General features: G+C 40.9%; 1 protein-coding gene across 10 annotated transcripts in view; it reads left to right on the top strand.

The window, feature by feature from the left end:
* Nucleotides 1-15,048, top strand: part of CHD7 (chromodomain helicase DNA binding protein 7) — a 199,346-nt gene that overhangs the window by 43,867 nt on the left and 140,431 nt on the right. The window lies entirely within an intron of this gene.

Here is a 15,048-nt window from a genome sequence, read left to right as displayed (position 1 = left end):
CATGACGACATCATGGAGCTGGTGGATGTTAGAGAACTTGCGCTCCTCCACCTTCCGTTTCAGGATGCCCCACAGATGCTCAATAGGATTTCAGTCTGGAGACATGCTTGGCCAGTCCATCACCTTTACCCTCAGCTTCTTTAACAAGGCAGTGGTTGTCTTGGAGGTGTGTTTGGGGTCGTTATCATGTTGGAATACTGCCCTGCGGCCCAGTCTCCGAAGGGAGGGGATCATACTCTGCTTCAGTATGTCACAGTACATGTTGGCATTCATGGTTCCCTCAATGAACTGTAGCTCCCCAGTGCCGGCAGCACTCATGCAGCCCCAGACCATGACATTCCCACCACCATGCTTGACTGTAGGCAAGACACACTTGTCTTTGTACTCCTCACCTGTTGTCGCCACACTCGCTTGACACCATCTGAACCAAATAAGTTTATCTTGGAGGCATCAGACCACAGGACATGGTTCCACTAATCCATGTCCTTAGCCTGCTTGTCTTCAGCAAACTGTTTGCAGGCTTTCTTGTGCATCATCTTTAGAAGAGGCTTCCTTCTGGGACGACAGCCCTGCAGACCAATTTGGTGCAGTGTGCGGCATATGGTCAGCACTGACAGGCTGACCCACCACCCCTTCAACCTCTGCAGCAATGCTGGCAGCACTCATACGTCTATTTCCCATAGCCAACCTCTGCATATGATGCTGAGCGTGTGCACTCAGCTTCTTTGGTCAACCATGGCGAGGCCTGTTCTGAGTGGAACCTGTCCTGTTAAACCGCTGTATGGTCTTGGCCACCATGCTGCAGCTCAGTGTCAGGGTCTTGGCAATCTTCTTATAGCCTAGGCCATGTTTATGTAGAGCAACAATGCTTTTTTTCAGATCCTCAGAGAGTTCTTTGCCATGAGGTGCCATGTTGAACTTCCAGTGACCAGTATGAGAGAGTGAGAGTGATAACACCAGATTTAACACACCTGCTCCCCATTCACACCTGAGACCTTGTAACACTAACGAGTCACATGACACCAGGGAGGGAAAATGGCTAATAATGCCCAATTTGGACAGTTTCACTTAGGGGTGCACTCACTTTTGTTGCCAGCGGTTTAGACATTAATGGCTGTGTGTTGAGTTATTTTGAGGGGACAGCAAATTTACGCTGTTATACAAGCTGTATACTCACTACTTTACATTGTAGCAAAGTGTCATTTCTTCAGGGTTGTCACATGAAAAGATATAATAAAATATTTACAAAATGTGAGGGTGTACTCACTTCCGTGATATACTGTATAAGCTGCTGCAGTGCTTCAACAGTGGTATTTAGAGTAAGGCCTCAAAATGTTAAAAAATGCATGTAAGAAACTTGTGGAAGAAAATGTTTCTTAAATTTTCCTCCTGTTTAGGATTTTCAGGGTCAAAGCTTATGCTTTGAATTTAGTCTGGAAACTATTCAACAAATACAAATAGAAAAGGATGCTAGTACTGTTTTTCTGAAGGGTTAAAGAAATTGTACAAATTGAAATTTCTGAATAGTTTTCAAGGGCATGCCTATTTAAAATGCTTTATTTAGTTAGTTAGTTCATGTCTATATCATAATAAATTAGCCTAACAGCTCTCAGGATGATTTACAATTTAAAATAAACAACAGAATTAATAACAAATAATTCATTGCAATAATAATCAAAATGATCAACAATAACAATAAGATAAAAATAGTACAACTAAATAAGTAGAATAAATAAATTCAAAAATCAAAATCAAGTGGTCCACACTATCTTCATAAAATATAAAATATTAATAAAATTCATCAATTAAAATAGTTGGAGAATTAAAAGGTCTTAACCTGGCACCTAAAAGCCAAAAGGGATGGTACCAGGTGCAGCCGGTCCCACAGACGAGGCGCCACAGCCAAGAAGGCCCTTCTAGCAGTCAGCCTCCTTATATCCTTCAGAGGTGGCTCCTGGAGAAGGACCTCTGATGAAGATCTTATAGCAGTCTTACTTTGGACATCAAAAGAAGCACCGGTCAAGGACTGCCCCTAAGCTATAAACATAATATTCCAGGGAGAATGCAACACAATCCAGGGCAGGCTGTACACCCAGACCTTTTCAGAAGATCCACCCACCAACAGTAAATTGTCTTCCAGGAAAAGAAGTTGGAGTTTATTTTGTCCTATCCATCTCCACCTGAGAAATGTGTCATATTGCCTTAATCTGAAACTGACAGTCAGTATTAGATGGGGCAGCAGTGTGACATTCTCTCACAATCTGTTCACAATCCCTGTGTGCAAGAACCAGGTGAGGATCCCAACTTCACTCTGCGAACATGCTTTTCATATTTTTGTGTTGCCATTGCAATCTTTGTAGTGGCATTGTTAGGCCGCTGCTGGCTGAGATGCAGCAGGGCAAGCTGTTGCAGAACCTTGCCATGTTCCCCACCTTCCAACCATCTTTGTCTCCTGCATAGAGAAAGCAGGACTGTAGTGGCTTGAAGGCACATAAAAATCAAGGCAGAGTTGCTATTCTATGGTCATCCTCATAGGACAAGAATCCCGCCTTGACCACTGTGTCCACTCCAGGCAGGAGTTTCACCATTGTCATATGCCTTTTATGCATTATAAAGCCAGAAGACAAAGTTTTTCAGTGAAGCACAACAGTCCACCTTATTTCCTATCTGTGAAAAATGCATGGAGGACATGTGAAGGAGACAAGGAGGTATGGAATGGGGAGCAGAGCCCGGATCAGTGGAACAGGAGATCTCTTAACTCTTATTTACAATGCTAGTGGAATGCATTCTTAAATGGGCAAACTTAAAATTGACTCAGATGTTGGAAACATATAAGCAATATGCTGCTTGTTGAATGGGGATCAGTGACTAGGGCAGAAATGCTTCCATTATCTTTTCAGTGACAAAACAACAACATATTTCCAAAGTTACTCTACCCTGCCCTGCAAATGGTGACATAATGTAACTTAAATAGGATAATTCAAGTTGTAACTACCTTTTTCAAGTAACTATACTTCGTGGTGGTGGTAGTGATTTCAACTTAAAGAGTGAGGCAGATACTTTCAGGATGAATGTATTAGCTCATTGATTGTTCTTTGAGCATTCCAAAATTAGTATGCTAACAGTTTTCAGTGCTTTCATTTTTTCTTAAAATGTAAAATATGTAAAAGAGTTAAACTGAGGAGCTGTCATTATATACAAGCATACCAATGGGAAATAACCCTTTTCAACATGATATTTAATTCTCCATTGATAGAAAAATCACTATCAATCTAGTTAGAAGTCAAATTTGCTCCAAGACAACTGTACAGCTAAAATATATGGTCATGGTACTATCTTCCAGTTTTTTAAAAAATCATGTGTTCATTAAAAACTTTACTTTTCCACTAAAATGAAGTTATACATAACTTGCCATAGCTCGACAACTCCCAGCAGATATTGTGTATATGTTTGTAAGTACTAATAGGTACAACTGCTCAATGTTATGTTATCTGCTCTTAAAAGATGGCTTGAAGGAAAAAGATCTTCCACGGCAAACTAAAACATAAATTGTATTGCAATACACTTTGGGGAGGATAACAATAATTTTGGGTGACTGTGTCTTAAGATGCTTTGCTATCAGTTGTCTGCACTATACAAGCTGTCCTTTACATAGTTAAAGCAATGGTGGCAAATCTATGGCACGTGTGCCATGGTGGGCATGCAAAGCCCTCTATGTCAGCACACGAGCCAAGTCACCCCAGCATCGTTTCAGCAGCTGAGCATCAGATAACAGCACACAAAGGGGCCATGCGCATGCTTGGAAAGGAGTAGTGGCGCCAGGAAATGATGTCACAAGCTGTGACTCATTAGCTGCGACTTGTCCAAGCTTTTGCGTGGCTGGTAAATGCGCTGCCAAGGCCAGGGTGACTTATTTTATAATGTTAATGTGTTTTATATTTTTAGTGTTTTATATTTTAACTGATGTTTTGTAAGCTGCCCCGAGGCTTCGGCGAATGGGGCGGCATAGAAATTTTTTAATAAATAGATAAATAAATAAAATATATGCATTTGCTTGGACTGGCTGTGAGTTATTTTTTCTAAACTAAAATCTCAATTTTTGGCTTTTATTGCAGTGTTGGCACTTTGCGATAAATAGGTGGGTTTTGAGTTGCAGTTTGGGGACTCGGTCTCTAAAAGGTTTGCCAACACTGGTTTAAGGGCTGCATCTAAGGATGTCATTCCATTACCAGAAAGCTTTCATCACTTGTGGAAACCTGTTTTTATCCAATTCTAGTTTCAGTAGCTGTTTCACAGCTCATTATGCCTTTATTAGGCTAGATGCTGCTTGTGCTAGTTGTTCTGTTGGTGGTTGAACAACTGCCTGTGGAACAATACTACTTTCTATACTTTCTTCTGTAATACTGGATCTACAGGAACGCTTCAGTGCAGGAACATAAAAATGAATCTGTGTTTTAAATAATTCATGGTTAAATTGAGATAGTGTCCATAAAACTCAAATTGCATGCATTTTAACATATTTTTCTTGCATTAGGACCACAGGTTTGGATCTATTTAAGACAACTTCACCTTTCTGCATCACCTGCTACTGCTGCATGAACTGGTAGACTTGGTTCTGTTTCTTTGTACAGAAAGTGTAATTGAGAGCCAGTGTGATGTAGTGGCTAACAGCACAGGATTGGGACTCAGGAGAGCTAGATTCTACTCCCCGCTTAGCCATTGAGCCAACTGGGTGACTTTGGGCCAGGCACAGACTCTCGATCCAGCCTATCTCACAGGGTTCTTGTGGGGATAAGATTGGGAGCAGGAGGAAGGGAATGATGCAAACCACCCTGAGTTCTTTATGAGGAAAAAGGCGGAATATAAATCTAGTAAATAAGACACACATGTGTCTTTAAAAATCTGTCTACAGGCAGTCCCCAGCTTCTGAACGTCTGCATTACAAACATCTGCCACAATGCCTTTTCATTTGAGTGAAAGCCAAACAGTTCATAGTAATGAATTCAGGAACTTCTGGAGTTTTGTGGCCTACTGCAGAAAATCGTCATCACCCCAGAAAGGGAGAGGAAGTGGGGGGGGGGGCTCCAAAACATGCCTTCTTGCCGTGGCCATCCAGAGAAGAAAATTTTTCTAGGATTTCCTTGGTGCAAAGAGAAGGCTCTGGTGAGTGAAAGGGAGAATGGGGAATAAGAATATAAGAATGCAATAAATGATAAAGAGGAGCCCTGCTGGTTCAGACCAAGGTCTGAGAGAGTGGGAGAAGCAATCTGTTACATGTATGGTCAACAGTATTAAGAGTTAAGGTTTGTGGGGGTCTACAGATATTCGTGGATTTTCCACTTTGGTGGGGGGGTCCTCCATCCTAACCTGCACAAATTTGGAGGACCAACTGTATAGGTCTTAAGTGTTTTATATACATAGAAAAGTAATATATATGTTTACTAAGACAAACATTTGACTTACTCATGGAAAATACTACCCCCATGCACGTGATCCTACTTACATACAAATTCCACTTAAATACCTTCTCAGGAATGGAACTTGTTTGTAATCCAGGGCAGCCTGAGTATTTATCTAAGAGCCTTGGCTCAATCAGGATGCACAGGAATATAAACATCACTTTAAACATGTCTTGTACAGACTTTGTGTTTCTGGTAGTAAACAGTGGAATGGTGGTATACACACAAAGTTTGTTTCTGCCCTTAAATATAAGTAATTGCTTTGAGCCTTGTGGATGATGTTCCTGAGGAAATAGTGATTTAAATAGCTTATCTTTATTTCTGGCAACTTTAGCATACATAATGAGGTAATATTGTAGCTGTATTTTTCCAAACTATTTTTGTATTGAAAACCATATTCTGTTAACATGGTTAAATGACCCTTAGTATTTTGTGGAAAGTGAGCATTCAAATACCATGTAGTACAAAGTGTATATTTCCTTATTGTAGCCATATGTTACATTTGTGTTTGAATTTGGTGTAAATAAGCCATGCAAGTTGACACTCATTACTTTTTCTTTTGTGAATAGTATCAGGTAGACAACTATTTTATTTAAACTGCAAAATGAAAGCTCACTTACTATTGTCCTTGAGGAGGCTATTTGCTGTGACTTAAACATCCCTTTAATTTGCCCTTTCCAGGATTTGTGGGGGCATCCATCCATTGGCTGGGAATAAGAATGTTACCAGGTGATATGTGAGAGAGAAAGCTGTGACCCTGACCTACAGTGAATGCTTTGGTGGTAGAAATTATGACATGTGGAATCCCTCTAGAATGGGAGTTAGGGGAGAAAAAAGTTGTTGTTAGTCGCGAAGTCGTGTCTGACCCATCGCGACCCCATGGACAACATTCCTCTAGACCTTCCTGTTCTCCACCATCCCCCGGAGTCCACTCAAGCTCACACCGATTACTTTAGTGACTCCATCTAGCCACCTCATTCTCTGCCGTCCCCTTCTTCTTTTGCCATCTATTGTTCCCAGCATTAGGCTCTTCTCCAGGGAGTCCTTCCATCTCATTAGGTGACTGAAGTATTTGAGTTTCATCTTCAGGATCTGGCCTTCTAAAGAGCAGTCAGGGTTGATCTCCTCTAGGACTGACTGGTTTGATTGCCTTGCTGTCCAACAGACTCGCAGGAGTCTCTGCCAACACCACAATTCAAAGGCCTCTATCCTTTGGCGCTTGGCCTTCCTTATGGTCCAGCTTTCACAGCCATACATTGCAACTGGGAAAACCATAGCCTTGACTATATGCACTTTTGTTGGCAGGGTGATGTCTCTGCTTTTTAGTATGCTGTCTAGATTTGCCATAGCTTTCCTCCCCAGGAGCAATCGTCTTTTAATTTCTTGGCTGCAGTCCCCATCTGCTATGAGAGGACTGGATGCCATGATCTTAGTTTTCTTAATGTTGAGTTTCAAGCCAACTTTTGTGCTCTCCTCCTTCACCCACATCAAGAGGCTCTTTAGTTCCTCTTCACTTTCTGCCATTAGAGTGGTATCATTTGCATATCTGAGGTTGTTGATATCTCTCTTAATTCCAACTTGTGATTCATCTAGCCCTGCCTTTCTCATGTTGTGCTCTGCATATAAGTTAAATAGGCAGGGCGACAGTATACAACCTTGCCGAACTCCTTTCTTAATCAGTGGTTCCGTGTCCAGTTCTCGCTGTTGCTTCTTGACCTGCATATAGGTTTCTCAAGAGACAAATAGATACTCTTTGTCTCTTTAAGAACTTGCCACAATTTGTTGTGATCCACACAATTAAAGGCTTTAGCATAGTCAATGAAGCAGAAGTAGATATTTTTCTGGAACTCCCTAGCTTTCTCCATGATCCAGCATATGTTGGCAATTTGATCTCTAGTTCCTCTCCCTCTTCGAAATCCTGCCTGTACTTCTGGTAGTTCTCAGTTCACATACTGCTGGAGCCTAGCTTGTAGGATTTTGAGCAATCACTTTGCTAGCATGTGAAATGAGTGCAATGGTGCGGTAGTTTGAACATTCTTTGGCATTGCCCTTCTTTGGGATCAGAATGTAAACTGACTTTTTCCAATCCTGTGGCCACTGTTGAGTTTTCCAAATTTGCTGGCATATTGAGTGTAGCACTTTTACTGCATCACCTTTTAAGATTTGGAATAGCTCAGCTGAAATACTGTCACCTCCACTAGCTTTGTTGTTGCTCATACTTCCTAAGGCCCATTTGACTTCACATTCCAGGATGTCTGGCTCGAGGTCAGTGACCACCTCATTGTGGTTATCAGGGACGTTAAGTTCTTTCTTGTATAGTTCTTCTGTGTAATCTTGCCACCTCTTATTAATCTCTTCTGCCTCTGTTAGGTCCCCACCATTTTGGTCCTTTATCATGCCCATCTTTGCATGAAACATTCCCTTCATATCTCCAGTTTTCTTTTAGAGATCTCTGGTCCTTCCTATTCTATTGTTTTCTTCTATTTCTTTGCACTGTTCATTGAAGAAGGCATTCTTATCTCTTCTAGCTATTCTCTGAAATTCTTCATTCAGTTGGGTGTACCTTTCTCTTTCTCCCTTGCCTTTCGCTTCCCTTCTTTCCTCAGCAATTTGTAAAGCTTCCTCAGACAGCCATTTTGCTTTCTTGTATTTTTTTTTCTTTGGGATGGTTTTAGTTGCTACCTCTTGTACAATGTTGCGAACCTGCATCCATAGTTCTTCAGGCACTCTGTCTATCAGATCTAATTCCTTAAATCTGTTTGTCACCTCTACTGTATATTTACATCAGGGATATGATTTAGGTCATACCTGAGTGGCCTTGTGCTTTTCCCTACTTCTTCAATTTTTGCAACATGAAGCTCATGAGCTGAGCCACAGTCAGCTCCTGGTCTAGTTTTTACTGACTGTATAGAGCTTCTCCAGCTTGGGCTGCAGAGCACATATTCAGTCTGATTTCTGTGTTGACCATCTGGTGATGTCCATGTGTAGAGTTGTCTCTTGGGTTGTTGGAAAAGAGCACTTGCTATGACCATCATATTCTCTTGACAAAATTCTACCAGCCTGTGTCCTGCTTCATTTTGTACTCCAAGGCCAAACTTGCCTGTTATTTTGGTTATCTTTTGGCTTCCCACTTTAGCTTTCCAATCCCCCATGATGATAAGGACATCATTTTTTGGTGTTAATTCTAGAAGGTGTTGTAGGCCTTCATAGAACCAGTCAACTTCAGCACCAGTGGTTGAGGCATAGACTTGGACTACTGTGATGTTGAGTGGTTTGCCTTGGATTCGAACTGAGATCATTCTGTTTTGGAGGTTGCATCCCAGTGCTGCATTTCCTACTCTTTTATTGTCTATGAAGGCTTCTCCATTTCTTCTGAGGGATTCTTGCCTGCAGTAGTATACCTGATGGTTATCTGAATTAAATTCACCCAATCCTGTCCATTTTAGTTCACTGATTCCTAAGATGTCGATGTGCAGTCTTGTCATCTCTTGTCTGACCATAGCCAGCTTGCCTTGATTCATGGATCTTACATTCCAGGTTCCTATGGAGTATAGGTCTTTGCAGCATCGGACTCTCCTTTCACCACCAGATACATCTGCACCTGAATGTCCTTTCGGCTTTGACGCAGTTGCTTCATTCTTTCTGTCGCTACTAGTACTAGCCCTCCGCTCTTCCCCAGTAGCATATTGGACACCTTCTGACCTGAGGGGCTCTTATTCCGGTGTCATATCTTTTTGCCTTTTGGTACTGTCCATGGGGTTTCATGGCAAAGATACTGGAATGGGTTGCCATTTCCTTCTCCAGTGGATCACATTTTGTCAGAGCTCTCTGCTATGACCTGTCTGTTTTGGGTGGCCCTGCATGGCATAGCTCATAGCTTCATTGAGCTACACAAGCCCCTGGGCCAGGACAAGGCAGTGATCCATGAAGGGGGAGAAGAAAGTAGGAACATAGATAAGTTAACATCTTTCATCTGCCTGCAAATGGGATCTAATCACCCATATTGGTCTTATCTATTTAATTGCCCTAATTTATCATCACTAGCCTTTATTACTGGTTTTGTTGGGTGGTAGAATTATTGCTGCTTCTTCTGGCACATAAACCCTTCCATCCATCCGTCCTTCCTTCCCTTTTTCTTCTCTTTTCTTACTAATTTCCTGTATCATTTTTGTTGCTCTCCTCTGGACCCGTTCTAATTTTTCTGCATGTTTCTTAAATTTTGTTGGCCAGAACTAGACACAGTATTCCAGAAAAGGTCTGACTTTAAAGGTTAAGAGCATGGGACTGGGACTCAGACGATCTGGGTTCTAGTCCCCACTCAGCCATGGAGTCAACTGGGTGACTTTGGGCCAGTCACAGACTCTCAGCCCAACCTACCTCACAGGGTTGTTGTTGTGGGGATAAGATGGAGGAAGAGAATGATGCAAGCTGCCTTGAGCCCTTTGTAGGAAAAAGGCAAGATATAAATTGATAAATAAATAAATAAATAAATAAATATACTCGGACAGTGAAACAGGTCATAAAACTGCATAAGCAGAACATAAATGGCATAAGTTTTACCATGAATGTGATTTAAGCATGCTTAAGAGCATACAGCTGCCCTTACTGTGTGGTGGTGAGGGCAGCAAAGAAAACTTGTTCATTGAGTAGCATCTAACTGAGGTTTTGTTTTGTTTTTGAGTGGTTTGGGCTTTTCTTTCATCCAACCTTGTGGAATCCTGAGAGGCCCACTGTAATGACTTTGTATGTTACTTTAAGTTTAAAATTCCTCACTTGCATGCTGACTTGATTCAGTATCTGTTGAGGTGTTCAGTGCATCATCTTAACCTGTTTATAGGATCAATTTTTTTGCTTTGGAGTTTGAAGATGCGGACAAGATGCTTGTATCTGTACAGTCCACCACATGCTGCCTTAGCTACCCTTGAAGACGGTCCGGATACTTCAGTTGGTTCAAAATAGAGCTGCCAGGCTGCTGACGGGGACTGGACGTTATGGTCACATGACTCCAGTTCTCCGTCAGCTTCACTGGCTTCCCATTGAAGTCCAGGCCCAATTCAAGGTGTTGGTGATGACCTATAAAGCCCTAAACGGCTTGGGTCCTGGTTACCTGAAGGAGCGCTTACATCCATATATGCCCGGCCGCCCCTTGAGATCAGCGGGAGAGGCCCTTCTCCGGGAACCCTCCGTGAAGGAAATTAGGAGGGTGGGTACTCGGACGAGGGCTTTCTCTGCGGTGGCGCCTAAGCTATGGAATGCGCTCCCCAGAGAGGTCCGCCTGGCGCCGTCGTTATTTGTTTTTCAGCGCCAGGTGAAGACCTTTTTATTTAAGCGGCATTTTAACTGTTAGTATCATTTGATCTTATCTGGCCAGGGTGGCTTATTTTATATTGTATTTTTGGATTTTAATGTTTATATTTATTGTAATTTATATTATAATGACTTTTATTTATTGTTGTAAGCCACCCCGAGGCTTCGGCGAATGGGGCGGCATAAAAATGTTTTAACAAACAAATAATAAATAAATAAAATAATAAATAAATTACTAGCTGGATTTGGAGAATGATGAATGCACATTGTTTGATGGCATGATTCCTACTGCCCTGAAGGACACATTGCTTGAAAACTCCTTCTTCAGTTCACAGATCTATAACAGCTGTTCACCAGTTATAAACAGAATAGTGCTCAAAAGAGTGATGTGGTGCCATTTACAAATGGTTTTGAATGAAATTGTTTATCTGGATCCATTCTAGTGTGCATTTGAGCCTGGTTAGGGGAAAGAATCAGACATACTTGTCTTCCTTCAGGAGCATGATGGGGAGGATGACCCTTTACCTCTTGACCTCCCAGAGGTCTTCGATACTTCTGATGATGGTTTTCTCCTGGGCCTTCTTCATGACTGGGAGTTGGAGCCAGTTTTCTAGAGTGGTCTGACTTGTACTTGGGGAGTTTGTTCAAGATAATAGGATTGTGCAACTGTACCATGGCTTCATGGCAGTTGAACTATGGATTGCCACAAAGCACCATTTTGTCTACAATGTTACTTATCTATATGCAGACATAGGGAATGGTCATCGGGAGATTTGGAGCAAGTTGTACCCAGTATGCCAAGCCACTCAGCTCTATTTCTGTGTGACCTCTGAATCAAGAAAGACTGTGTATCTTCTGAACCAATGACTAGATTCAGTTATGTCCTAGATAAAGGCTAATAAACCAAAGCAAAATTCAGATTATCAGAGGAGGCCTTGCTGGTCATTTTGAAACAATATAATGTCTCCATGTAATACATTAACTGTGGTGCTTTATGATAGTGGCACGGACCCTTTGGGGAAACCTCCCCTCTGCAGTCTGTAAGACAGAAGATGAAGGATGTTTCAAGTGCTTCCTAGAAATGCACTTTGTTCACCCAGGCTTTGCTAGGTTTTTTATTCCACCTTGCTGCTTGTGTTGTGCTGTGCTGTTTTGGTAATTAGAACTGGATTGATTGGTTGATTTTAATATTGTATTGATTATAGCATTTACATGTAAACCACTTAAAGATTTTTATTTTAAGTGGTATATAAGTATCACAAGTTATGTTGATTAGACCTCCCTACCCCAGGAGGGTCACTTGGTTCAAATTTTAGCTTTCTTACAAGTCAATGCAGGTTTCCTCTTTCTGAAAGTATATTGTATAGTTTGTTGCATTGGTGTTTATGTAATATTTGTTATAATTTTTGTAGGATTGGATTGGATTCTTTTGATATTCTTAAGCAGCTTGTCACCTGCTTTGGGTCTATATTCTTAAAAGAGTTAGGTAAGATATATCAATGCCAGCTTACCATTTCCAGAAGAGCAGGTCCAAAGAACACACACATTCTCTGACATAACTTTTTTTCCCTCTAGAGGTTCCATTTAGCTACCATGGATAATAAATTGATCATTGTCATCTATGAGTTAGCCAGTTAAATTGCAATCTATGCTGGTGGCTTTCCACAACTTGTGACAGTGAAGTCCATTAACTTTAGCACTTAAGCATTCTGAAACTTTCTGAACATCCATTGTCTCAGTAACCCTTTATAATATTGTAAATATTCAGTATTGTTTCTGTGTAGGTGAGATGTGAAATAAAATGTTTTATTTATTTATTTATTTTTATTAAAACATTTTTATGCTGCCCCATTCGCCGAAGCCTCGGGGCGGCTTGCAAACAATGTTGCAATGGATCCTTATCCAGTAAGAGTTCCTCTTGTTCTAAGCTGATGGGAGCCATCAAGAGCAGCCACAGATAGTCTTCAGATCTGTTGGACTAAGTTTCCATTATTCCCAGCTTGCTGAGGTTGGGAAAGGCTGCTGTACAGCACAGGTAGTGGCTCTGGAAATGGAGAAGGGGTGATTTTGTTTATTATTTTCTTGTTTCTTGCTCTCACAGTTCCATGAATCCAGCATAAACTTGTGGCTTTCCCCCTAGAGAAGGTACTTCAACCTCTTTTTAACATGAAGTAATTAGAATGTTATTGCCCCCACTTTGCAGAAAGGGAGCCTGACATTGAAAGATGGCAGACTGATGCACACGATCAAATACTCCATCATGGTTTATCTAAGCCACACTGGGCTGGGATGTGTATTTGCAGCTATGTTGAATATTCAGACCATGATTTTTTGTGTTATCCAAACCTGAGAATTTTGATTATGTGATGGTTCAACAAGCCCTTGTGTAAAATAACCCAACAAAAAACCAACAGGATTTTAAAATCTTCACATAATCCATGGCCCCCAGGTTCAGATGATAATAAAACAACCTGGGACCATGGCTTGAATATTCAGAAACTTCTGAGGCAAGGAGTAGGCACTGCTGATAGTGTAAAATGGGCTGTTGACTTTATAAAACATCTAGTTTATCTAAAATGTAGTTCAGGGGATTGGGAGAGAGCAATATTATTTGATATCTGCAGGATGGACATGAGTTTTGGGAATCTGGAATTAGTGTGTTGAAACTAAAAAGGGCTTGTTTCCTAATCTGTTTGAGAACCTGGCAAAAAGTCCAAGTAGCAATTGGACGAAAGACATTTCAATTCCTGGATGAGCACTACAATGCTGCTACTATTTATATTGTTGGTCATTTTCAGTGTTTATTCAAATGAAGTATTTTCAGTCAGGTAAGTGCTCATTTGTATGGTTGTTCTTTAGCCCATGTTGAAGAGTAGAAGTGACAGAGGTAATAAACGTGTATCTAAGCTAAACTGTACAACTTTAGACTGCAGGTGGGGACTTCATGCAAGTGTGTGTTTCATAGAAGCTTAAAGAACTAGATACTGGATACTGGAGCACTTTTCTATCTAGAAAGAGTGTGTAATTGGACAGCCTTTGAAATCACATACTTTGATCTAGCCTTCCCAGCTTGATGTCTTCCAAATATGTCCCGCTACAGCACTCCTTACCCCCAGACTGTTAAATGCAGGGTTGGGGACAACTGACTCATGTCAGGCTGAATCAGAAAATTCAATTTATTCAGAGTTCAACATCTGCAGAAATGTAATATACTACCAAATGAAATTGGTTTACCTGTTTTACATAAATCTGTCTGGCTACTAGTTATTAACTCACTTTTTCTTGGGGGCTCACAAATTAAGGTTTGCATTTAAAATCTTCTATGAAATCATTTTACCTATAATTGCTGGGTGTCTTCTGCCCTAGCCCTTCTTTTTAAAAAGCTTATTTATTGTATATGTTCCATCTAGTCTTTTGTGATCTTGAAAATTCTGTTTAATCAAATAACATGGAGTAGTTTTTCTTAGCTTACCTAGACAAATTTTTTCTTCAGAGGTAGTGTAGTGGCAGAAAAGCTGAATGGTGAATAAAGAAGCTCTAGCTTGAAACTCGTGAAGGTCAATAGGTGGCCTTAGCCAAGCCACCCCTCTCAGCCTCACTCCCTTCCCCCATCTACAATATGGATGATAACAATTCTGGCATACCTTTACAAGTTTGTAAGTACCTTGCATGTGATAATGATTCAGAGTGCTTTGAATGCTTAAAAGCAATAAGAATATGTTAATTATTAAAATGTATGTATGTATGTATGTATGTATTTAGAAACATTTATATGCCGCCCTTTGCAGCAGCCTCAGGTTTGCATGTTTAGGCTTGCATTCCAGATGTCCGTATCCACTTTGCAACCTCACTGTATATCAAGTGTACCTTACATTTTGTTTAAATGCATAGTTAGTTTCCTGTGCAGCAGGATTTAGTAAACACTAGAAGAAACTAAGTGTAAGAACTAGGCATATTGGTTACTTTGTTTACTGTTAACCTTGCCACTGTTTGCTCACTCATCTCTCTGATTATTTTGCTCAAGAGAATAAGGTTAAGAACATGTGGTTGGTAACTGGAGCATTTTCTGGGTTTTGCTTCAGCAGATGGGCTGCTTGGCTATATTCATACATATGACTGCCTGCTGTGGCAGCTGCTTCGGCTGCCTGTTGTGTTCTTTTGTTCTGTTCTATCCAGGAATGAACACAAGGAAGTATAGTGAATGGATTAATTTAAGGTTACTGTTTCCTGGCTTTCTGTTTGCTTATCATCATAAAGCTGCTGATGAGGTTTTTTTAAATGA

This window comes from Varanus komodoensis, unplaced genomic scaffold (assembly GCF_004798865.1).
Source record: "Varanus komodoensis strain SLA01 unplaced genomic scaffold, ASM479886v1 scaffold14_1, whole genome shotgun sequence".
Taxonomy (NCBI): domain Eukaryota; kingdom Metazoa; phylum Chordata; class Lepidosauria; order Squamata; family Varanidae; genus Varanus; species Varanus komodoensis.
The sequence above is the reverse complement of the archived record's forward strand: the minus strand, read 5'-3'. Positions and strand labels throughout refer to the sequence as shown.